This window comes from Magallana gigas, chromosome 1 (genome assembly GCF_963853765.1).
Source record: "Magallana gigas chromosome 1, xbMagGiga1.1, whole genome shotgun sequence".
In the NCBI taxonomy this organism is placed as follows: Eukaryota; Metazoa; Mollusca; class Bivalvia; order Ostreida; family Ostreidae; genus Magallana; species Magallana gigas.
In genome coordinates this window covers 1,694,402-1,705,136 of record NC_088853.1, presented here as the reverse complement: position 1 = coordinate 1,705,136, position 10,735 = coordinate 1,694,402, and the positions used below count along the sequence as shown (strand labels likewise).

The 10,735-nt window shown below is 33.1% G+C and overlaps 1 protein-coding gene across 1 annotated transcript in view; it reads right to left on the bottom strand.

The window, feature by feature from the left end:
- Positions 1-480: 480 nt before the first annotated feature.
- LOC136269787 (uncharacterized) overlaps positions 481-10,735 on the bottom strand; it is a 54,956-nt gene continuing 44,701 nt past the window's right edge. The window contains exon 6 of the mRNA XM_066076261.1: positions 481-1,730. The gene's annotated coding sequence lies outside the window, so the exon portion shown is untranslated. The remainder of the gene's footprint in view (positions 1,731-10,735) is intronic.

Sequence of the window (10,735 nt, the reverse complement as noted above, 5' to 3'; positions counted from 1 at the left end):
TTTTATATATAATTCTGCTATGACCTTAACCTTAGACCTAGAAACATGGTTCAAGGTCAATACACACTCTTTACCCAAAGGAATTCTGTAGGTGAAGTATGACCCACATTGGACCAAGGGGAGAGAAGATATACTCCGTACCAGAGATCTTGGACAGACAGACTGATCACTATAGGGCGCTCGCAGAGCGGGGCCCTAATAAGTGTTTCTAATAATACTCAGATTTAAACCTATCAGTCATAATGAAATTCTTGACACAACTTTAAGTACTTGGATGGGAAATTCATTTTGTAATTCATTGTTGACTATTCTCTATTAACATCTAACTATAGTGAATACAAATGGAGATTGGTTTGTCAGTTAGATTTTGTTCACCCCAATAAATAATTGCCTTGTTCTTGTATATAAAGTAACAGCATCATATTCTACTTTTTTGTACCAAGTATTACAGTAATGTCCTACTAAGAAGAAATTCAAAACTATAAAGAAATATCACATTTATTGAGTTCTCAGCTTGCTACAACTCACAAAAAATCATTTGTATATAAGTAGTATGTATTTCATGGTAAGCATAAATACAAAAAAAAAATCAGTACATTTAAACTTGGTCACACTATTCCTCTAAAACTATTTACAAAAACATGAATTTTCTATCTACCTGATCAATATAACTCCGTTTTTATGAGGTAGAAATGTGCTTAATCCACCATTAGTGTACATATAGGTATATTTTTACAAAATTCATCATAAACCCCATACAAAGAGTTGCATCAGAGGATTAACAACATGGCCTACATATACGCCTTACACCACTATTCCATGAAGTAATCTGTCATAACATTGTAAGTATTCAAGTCTTAGAGGATTTAAGACATGATTCAGCTGTACATTTTCAATATATTGACATACAAAATAAATCAACTACTTTAAAAAATGTTCATTGTTGCCACTCAAACAATAAAAAACAGCATTTAGGTCAAATTTCAATGCAGGATCCCCCTCCTCCCTTATCACAAATTACACTTATCATGGCATTTTGTAATAATATATTAAATGATACTCAATAAACTCTCCTACAAAAAAATGTCAGGGATCAACAACATAAAATACAGATATCTCTAGGAATATTTAGTAGAAGGGAGATAACTTTCTTTGATTTTAAACAGAAGAATACAAATTGGAGTTATCCCCCTTTGAATGTGTTGTTCAATCAATTCCTTGTGTGCAAATACAAACTGAACAAAGAAATCATCACACATTCGTCACATTTCTAAGGGACATCTCTGTCCCAGCACCAAAGTACAGCAGAGATTTATAAGAGATCTCAGGAGCTTATTATGTAAAACACACATATAGTACAACTGTCAAATAGCAACTAATACTAAACAGAATTAATAAATGGCAAACTAATGCTAAATATAATTAATAAAAAGAATGAATAACAAATTAATGTTGATTTTATGACGCGTTATTTATGTTGAGTCCACGTACACAGAAACAGATTCCATTGATTAACAAGTTATTTATGTTGAGTCCATGTACGGTACACAGAAACGGAGTCCATTGATGACGCGATATTTATGTTGAGTCCAGGTACACAGAACACAAAGTCCATTGATGTTGGGTAATTATTTGACTTCCGTACCTCTGTTGGAATTATGGGTAATCCGGGCAGGTTTTTCTACAGTCTCCCCTTGAACTGGCCTGAAGGCATTTTAAAAGCAGCTTGTCTGTAAAAAACAAAAATAATTAATTTTTAATTGTATTAAATGATTAATGCCAAATACTTAAAGGAGAGAAAAAGTGAGCAAGCTCAAATACCCCACATTCTCCCATTACTTCACAATGATACACATCATGAATGGCAGAATATGCATTAAATACAAAATCAAAGGCCTGAAGGGCCATAATGGCTTACGGTTTTGATATTACTATATTTACATGGATCGAGTATGATTCCCTCTATTTCTTACGGAAACTTTAGTTTATTTATAGCTCTATAGAAAGTAACTAGCTACATGTAATTCGTAGATCTATAGAAACTACCAGGACCCATATCAACATGTCCCATTTGTTGATTGGTCGAACCTTAGTGACCGAAACAGACAGGATTGAAATCTAGACGCCTCTTTTATCAATTGGTTGAAACCACCATTGCTTTTAGGAAAATCATAGACTGCATAAAATAATAATGATGATGTCAGACTCAAACTCCAATATGAGACAATTTGTTTCTTTCTTTTATCCAACGACTGAAGTACATTAACTGTAAATTCATTCAACTATATAGGACACAAAAACACTTAAAACCAACATGCTCTCAAATATCAGTATACCTTGTATTCCTACGCACTATGATCTTGCGCGAGAGTTGGTGCACGGTGCGCCGTAACAGCGCCACAGCCAGCGCGAAATCATTGCGCGTAAAAATAATATAACCAAATGATGAAATGTACTGCATGATATGTACTATAATTAATGAATTCTCTTGAAATCTACACCAACAATTATTATTCCATTTTATTTGTATTTCATAAATGTATTACTATTTATTCATATTTTTCTGGGTTTTATCTACTTTTTTAAGAGGCTGACCTTCACAAGCTTTTATAGGAAATATAGATTCACAAGGCAGTTCATAAACACCTTATATTTTTTTGTTCCCTTTGTACAGAGATCAAATAAACTCTTTGGAGGGTGAGGGGGGGGGGGGGCAAGAAAAAGGCAGAACTATGCAATTACAGCAAACTTGTTTTGACACCAAATTTAATTAAAATTAATTACTGCACTATAACTTAGCAGTCAGTCTCTCTTCACAAGACATGTGTACACAGTCATTTTCAGAGGCATACTATACGATGTCTCTATGTTATAGTAATGTGACATCGCTTCCGTATATGACTTGCAATCAAGCTTAACTGTATACTGTTTTCTTATTTGAGTACATTTGGTCTCAAGTTTCCAATATTTTTACGACAAATAAACGGTTCAATCATAGCACAACCAAGGTAACTCCATCGAGGGAACATTGTGCTATTTTTAGATCTTGTAAAATCCCCAACATTCGATAATGAAGAAGGCACATTATATTAAAACAAGTAGTAATTGCCCCTCTATTTATGCATTTATCGCCTCTGGTCAACCCGGTACCTGGTAAACTCGGCACTAGGGGAACTTGGCACCGAGAATAATGAATTCGGCATCCGGTAAATTCAGCATCTGGTAAACTTGGGACCTGGTGATTTCGGCATCTGGTGAATTCGGCATTTGTATATTATTCATTTATCTCTTTGTTCTAGACACACATTTTTTAAAAATTTGGCAATATTAATCTTATTATTACACAATGTATGACCAATACCGTTATCATGGAAATGTCTGTTTGTGAAGAAGGTGAGTTTTCAAAGTAATTAACTTATTACTTAATTAACGTTACAACCACATTTATCAACAGATACAAAATAATTAATAAGCTACTGGCTTAACATTTATTTTAGAATTGAATTAATTGATATAAATTATGTAAGAATTAATCATTTTATCACCAGTGAAATGACATCCATTTCACTTTTGATAACTTTTAGCATACATTTTCATAGTCTATACTTTATTTTACTTTATTCTTATCTTATATGTTCCCATACTTAGCAATTCCTTATTGACATCTAAAGCATTCCTTATTATTTATTTCTAAAGGTTGTCCAAGCTGTTGTTTACTTCTTAATCCCCTAGAATATTTAGTGATTTCACAGTAATTGTTAATCTTTATTGTCAGTGACACTGCTCATGGCACTGGGCACTCATAGGTGTTAGTTAGGGTAAACAAAACCACTTTGACTTCTTCACATCAAAGGGATGACACTGATAACTTAATTATTTGATTAGCCCTAAGTGACAACTTTACCTTAGGCAATTCATAGAGAAATTAATTCTTGTACATGAGTTCTTTTAGAGAGAGTTAGCTTTGAGACTTCGGACTGAAAGGATGTAGGGTGAAGCTAAGAAACCATGTAGAGTGCTAGGAGACTAATTTCTAATTTCATCTGTGTTGTGTTGTGTTGAACATATTTTATTGACTAATGCCAAAAGGATTGGACACAAGTTCCAAAAACTTAGAATGTCCTCTCCTTGTACATAATATATAACAGTGCCATACAATGCCAGTTAACATTGATAACAGTTATAAAACATGTAATGAAATACAAATAAATCATTAGATTTAAATCTAGAATTAGAATTAGGTTGGATAAGAAAGTTATGCAAATAATTTAAAAACTTAGATAAATCTACCACACTTTTGTATAAATGTATGAACTTCTTTAAATATTTTTATGTTTTCATCATAAGATAAAGTGTTGTCACCCCAAAGTAACAAATGTACATCAATTATATTCAAAAAGTTCAGTGATAAAAGATTATACATAAATGATTGTCTTAATGATGAATATTTTTTACAAACGAAGAACAAGTGATGTGCATCTTCTAAACTTCCACATGAACACATTGGGTTGGCTATTATGTTACACCGATAAAGATCACAATTGAGAACACAATTATGCCTTAATTTTGAATGTATGATATTCAAGAATCTTTTACCAAAAGAAAAATACTTAGGAGGTTTTGTATAATTGCTCTGTAGTGATTTCTTAAAAATATTTAACGAAGTAGCTTCCTTGGTATTATTATTCAGACTATTCCACTTACGAATAGTGTCAGGAAAAAATGACTTATTAAAAGCTTCTAATCTACATCTAGGCAAAGAATAGTTTGAGGAGTTTCTAGTATTATAGTTGGAAGTGACATTTCTAATTCCAGGAGTTATGTCTTTTAGATAAGAAGGAACAAGATTGTTATGAATTTTGAACATAGTAGATAATTTAAGGCGGTCTCGTCTCGTTATTAATGGTTCCCATCCTGTTTCCAAATATAGAGAATTTCTTGAGGCTATGACTGAAAGACCTGAAACTATTCTTGCTGCATAAAGTTGAACCTTTTCAAGCTTATCCATATCAAATTGGGTACATCCAGACCAAACTTCAACAGCATACTCTAGTTTTGGTCTTATAAATGATACATACATTTGTGCTAAAATATCTCTAGATACAGTAAATTTAAGTTTTTTAAGTAGACCAAGTTTTTTGTAAGCTTTTTTAACAATGATGTCTATGTGATTAGACCAACTTAAATTTGAAGATAACAATACTCCTAGATGCTTGTGTTGTGAAACATATTCCAAGGTACAATCATCAAACAACAAATTAGGAAATTTTTCAACATTTTTAAAACTAAAGAATACAACTTTTGTTTTTTGTGGATTAAATTCTAGAAGCCATTGCTTTGACCATTCCTTCAGTACATGAAGATCATAATTAAGATTATCTTCTATGACAGAAATATTGTTTGAACACTGTTGTAATGAACTATCATCAGCATAAAGTCTACATATTGATCTCATGTTTTCAGCCACATCATTTACATAGAGTAAAAACAATAATGGGCCAAGAACAGAGCCCTGGGGAACACCTGCATTTATGAATTGGCTGGAAGAGAGTTTGTTTTTATACATAACCTTCTGTGTTCTATTACTTAAATAGCTAATAAACCATTCAAGAATTGGCCCAGAGACTCCATACGATTTAAGTTTATGAATTAGACCCTTATGCCAGACCCTATCGAAAGCTTTTGAAAGATCACAAAAGATCATACAGCAGTAATTACCATCGTCAATACTTTTCACAATAGAATGATATGTTTCTAAAAGTTGGTAAACAGTTGAATGTCCAGGCAAAAAACCAGCCTGGTATTTATAAAATAAGTTGTTGGCGTGTAAAAAATTGTATAGATGTTTAAACAAGATTCTCTCAAAAATTTTACTAATACAACTCAGCAATGACACAGGTCGGTAGTTTGATGTGATAGATGGATCATCTTTCTTAAATAAAGGAATTACATGTGCCAATTTCCAGCAGTCAGGAAAAGTCTTAGATGTTAGTGATTTGTTGAATAGAAGACACAAAGGTTTTGAAATAGTTTCTTTGCAGGATTTGAGCATTTTGTGACTTATACTGTCTGGGCCTACTGCTTTATTGACAGGTATTACTGACAAAATGTCAAAAACTTCGTGTTCTTGAATGACAAGGTTTGAAAAATTGTCTGTACACTTGTGTTGCAAAATAGGTAAGTCCTTATTGTTATTATCTAAATTAGAAATTGAACTAAAGTATGTATTTAAAAGTTCAATCTTATCGTTATCTGAGAATGCAAACTTATCAGTGCCATTATTGTCTGTGTAATGCATAGGTGGTATTTCAGTTGTAGATTTAGTGTGAAAAACATCTTTCATCAACTTCCAATAGAGCTTTTGATTGTTTTTACTTGCATCACTCAAATAGGAATCAATATTATCATAATAATTTGAAATGGCATATTTTTTCATGTTGTTGACCTTATTTCTAAATTTCCGAAACAAATACCAATCTGAATCTTTGCAGGATTTCTGAGCTTTTTTTCTCAACCTATTTCTGATACGTATAGTTTTGCGTAAAAGTGAATCCATCCAGGGTTTATCATTTGGCCTAATAGTAACAGTTTTTTCTGGTAAACATTTGTGTATGATAGACATATATTGATGTGTAAAATTGTTTGCAGCAGTATTTATGTCATCTGTATTATTAATGATATTGCTCCAGTCACATTCTTTAATAAGATTGTTAAGTAGTATAAGGTTTGCATTTTTGTAGTCCCAAATTTTTCTTTTGTATGAAATATTTTCATTTGAATTTTGTTGTATGTAAATGTAAGTTGCTTTGTGGTCACTGAGTGTATGACTAATAGTACCTGAATCGTGGATTTTGATGTTTTTGCTTACAAGAATAGGATCTATTAAAGTGCATGTATGCTCAGTGATCCTTGTAGGTGTATGTATTGTATTTGTTAAGTTGTTCGAGTTCATAATTGTGTGGATCTCATGTGTGGAAATAAGGTTGAGAAAATTGACATTCAGATCACCTAGAACTATGATGTTAGAAGAGATATCATTAGCTCTTTCAATCGACCATGAAAATTTTTGCCAAAAAGTACTACTAGAATTTGGTGGGCGGTATGCACAGCATAAAAGAAGATTCTCAATAGCATGTGGTATTTCAATCCATAAGATTTCTGTACTGTTGGGTTCTAAATCATACCTCCGAGATGCAACTATAGAGTCAGAAATATATATCATTACACCTCCCCCATAGGAGTCGCGATCCTTCCTAAAGCTAGTTTTATATCCCTCTATATTTAGACTGTCATTGCTAATATTTACATCCAAATGGGTCTCAGTAAAACATAATACATCAAAATCTTGAACTAAATACAATAAGGAGTCTATCTTATTTCTTATGCTTCTTATATTGATATGCATAATATCAAGAGAGTTTTCAGCAGAGGGACCTGGATTAGTTTCAATATCTCCAGATAACAAGAGAACACAAAATATAAAAATTTGTGCACAAAAATTGAAAGTAATAGACCAATTTGAAAGAAATTTGAATAATTGTTTAGTTTTGAATAACAATGATTGGACTGCATATAGTAAATAAGCAAGTTTGAAAATGGTAAAGTAAGATTTCTTAAAGATGTTGTGGTATCTCATATAGAAAGACCCTATGGCGGCTCGATATTGTTCTATTGAGTTACCCATTGTCTAAAACATTAAGTGAGCAAGTCATAATGCATATGGTAGGCCTCCACTTGGTCTGGGTATTGATGATTAGAAAATCACATGTATGGCAATAATTTGTATATATCAACATAAAAAGAACATAAAATAAACACAAAGAAAAACTGGGTAATATATACATGAACTTGAAGCAACAAATTGTATCACAATAAAAAGTATCTTTCAGAAATATAAGGTTGGTATGAAAGATACTTTGAGACTTTCCCAAACAACGTGGGTATTTACATCTATATGCATGCTTGGTCAAAGTGGGAAAATGACCTCTAGTTAACATGCATTGCAAAAAAGAAAATAGAAAAATAAAAAGAAGAGTGCGTGTGAGAATACATACATACATTTGAACATCGACTGCATAGGTTAGGGTTCCGATAATATATATATATATAGAACTGGATTGCAAAGTGAAAGTTAAACGTTTTGTAGACGTTGATTATTGTGTACACAAGAATAAAGCGTCCTTGTGAGAGCGACGAGTCACGCACGTGGAAATGTTTATAAACAACATTCGGTGGCTGGATTCACGGACAGTTAATTTACTTGTTGTTGGTTATTGGAGTTGACGCCAGGAATTGCTGTTGTGTGTTGTCTTCGTGTTCGTCGTTGTCGTCTTCATGGAAGCGCTCGAGGTCCTCAGCCGAGGATATGGTAACCTTTTTTCCACTGACACCATTTAGTTTACAGAATATACGACCGTCATAGGTCCAGGAGCTGTTTATTTCCGTAGTTTTACAAGTTCTCTTGTTTTACGAAAGAGCTCTGATCTGGTCCGTGTAAGGGCCTCATTGATATAAATGGGGTCTGTCTTTTTGGTTGGATTGTTGTTGTAGGCCTTTAGGTTTCTTTTATTTCCATAAATACGGGCCCGATCCCTATAGCTCACAAACTTTACAATTATGTCTATCGGTCTGCTATGGGAGTGGGAGTTAAATTTTCCTACTCGATGTGATCTGGATATGTCTTTGATAGTGATCTTTTCTTCATCTTCTTTTAGAACTAGGTTATTCACGACATTTAAGACCAGCTGGTCTGTATTATCTTTTGGATTTTCTGGAATACCCGAAAATTTTAGACAGTTTCGACGTGTGTATTGCTCCATGTCATCTATCCTTAATTTCAGGTCATTAACCTCTGTGCGAAGGGATGTAACCTCTGGGACAAGAACTTCTGTCAATGCGTTTTTGTATACATCTATGTTAAGAATGAGCGAAATTGCTTGGTGCAGCGCTGATTCGTCATTTGAGATTGAATGTAAGAGTTCATTAAATTTACTCAAGTCACCAGTGTGTACAGAGCTGTCATTTCTGGCTCTCTTATTGGGGTTGTCTTTTACAGAAGACTTTTTTGACTAATTTCATCTGTTTAGGCCCCTTTCTAAATTACAGTTAGGAACAAGACTTGCTCATTAATGTTGTTACCTGCGTGTGTAGATTGGATTATTTAACATTCAATCTTTAATAAACATTTCTCATATCCTGCCATTTGGACTTTGTGCATTCTTGATTTACTTATCCCCCTTGAGCTTAATTCCTCAAATGAACGTGCACCACCGCCTAGTTATGTACCAGACATCCAGGCGTGGTCACAATTTTATGAACATTTGCACATTTGGTTGTTTATCTGTCCAGTCTAGATTCGCCTTGGCTAACAATGATCTTCACATTCACCAATGAGAAAATCATAGGCGCTCCCCAGCTAATTACGGAGAAAATAGATAAAAGATGAATTGAGGCAATACATTTTCATGAATTTAAAACAATAAATAAATTTATTTACATTTGAACTATTTGCCTTTATACACTGTATGTGGTTTTTTTCATTTATAATTATCAGAGAGAGAGAGAGAGATTTAACAATTCTTAGAATATATATTTTGACAAGTATTTTTGTGTTGCAGCACACGTATCAAGACAAAGGTTTCCTAGATAGAAGATTGAGGACCAGTTGTTTTAATTGTCATAATTGCATAATGGTTTTATGTTTCTTCTATGTTTTTTATATCTTTAGTTATGATAGGAAAAAAATAACGAGGTGCCGAATTCACCAGATTCATAATGCCGAGTTCACTCGATGCCGAATTTACCAGGTGCTGAGTTCACTATTTACACAGGTGCCACATTCACCAGATGCCGAGTTCACTTGTTACCGTACATATGATACACATTTTTTAAAACGACGATAAAGGGCGATTTTAACGGCGGATTTTATTTCGATACCATAGAACATATATTGAATGACCATTTATGTATATTTTTTTATTCGGGAATACATTGTTATCAATTTCAGTGTCTGACAACCTAGCCCCTGTTCAATTTACTTATTACAAGCTTATGAAAACAAGAGGCCTATGGGTCACATCGCTCACCTGAACAACAATTCCTTGTAACATTTTATTTCGTAGCATATGCTATTTCTATTTTAAACTATCAATCCTTTTTGGGCCTCAGTATTGTTCTGTGGATTTTGGTTAGCTTTAACAAATTAAAATCTACACTATCTTAGGATGCTTGCTTAGTAATCTCACAAACTGTAGATTATTTATTTCTCATGAAGAAAATTTTAAACATTTTTCCTAAAATATATTTCTATGTTAAACTTTGAACCTCTTTTGGGGCCCCAGTATTAGTAATTAGTATCAGTATTAGTCCGTTGGTCATGCCTTTAATGATTACATTATTTAAGGAAGCCTGCAAAGTAATCTCACAAATTGAAGCATTATAGTTCTTCAGAGGAAGATTTTTAAAGATATACGTTAAACATTGAACCCTGCCTCAGACCCCAATTTTTTCACTGTATAAACAGGCTTTGGTGTAAATATTGGCATTTCTGGTGCAGTGGTTTTTAAGAGGACAATTTTTATTATTTTCCTATGTATTTCTATGCCAAACTTTGAACCCCGTCTCTGGCCTCAGCTTTGGTCTGAGGGTCACAATTTTAAGAATTTTGAATCTTCACTATATTAACAACTTTTGAGTAAATATGGGTATTTCTGGTGCAGTGGTTCTTGAGAAAAAA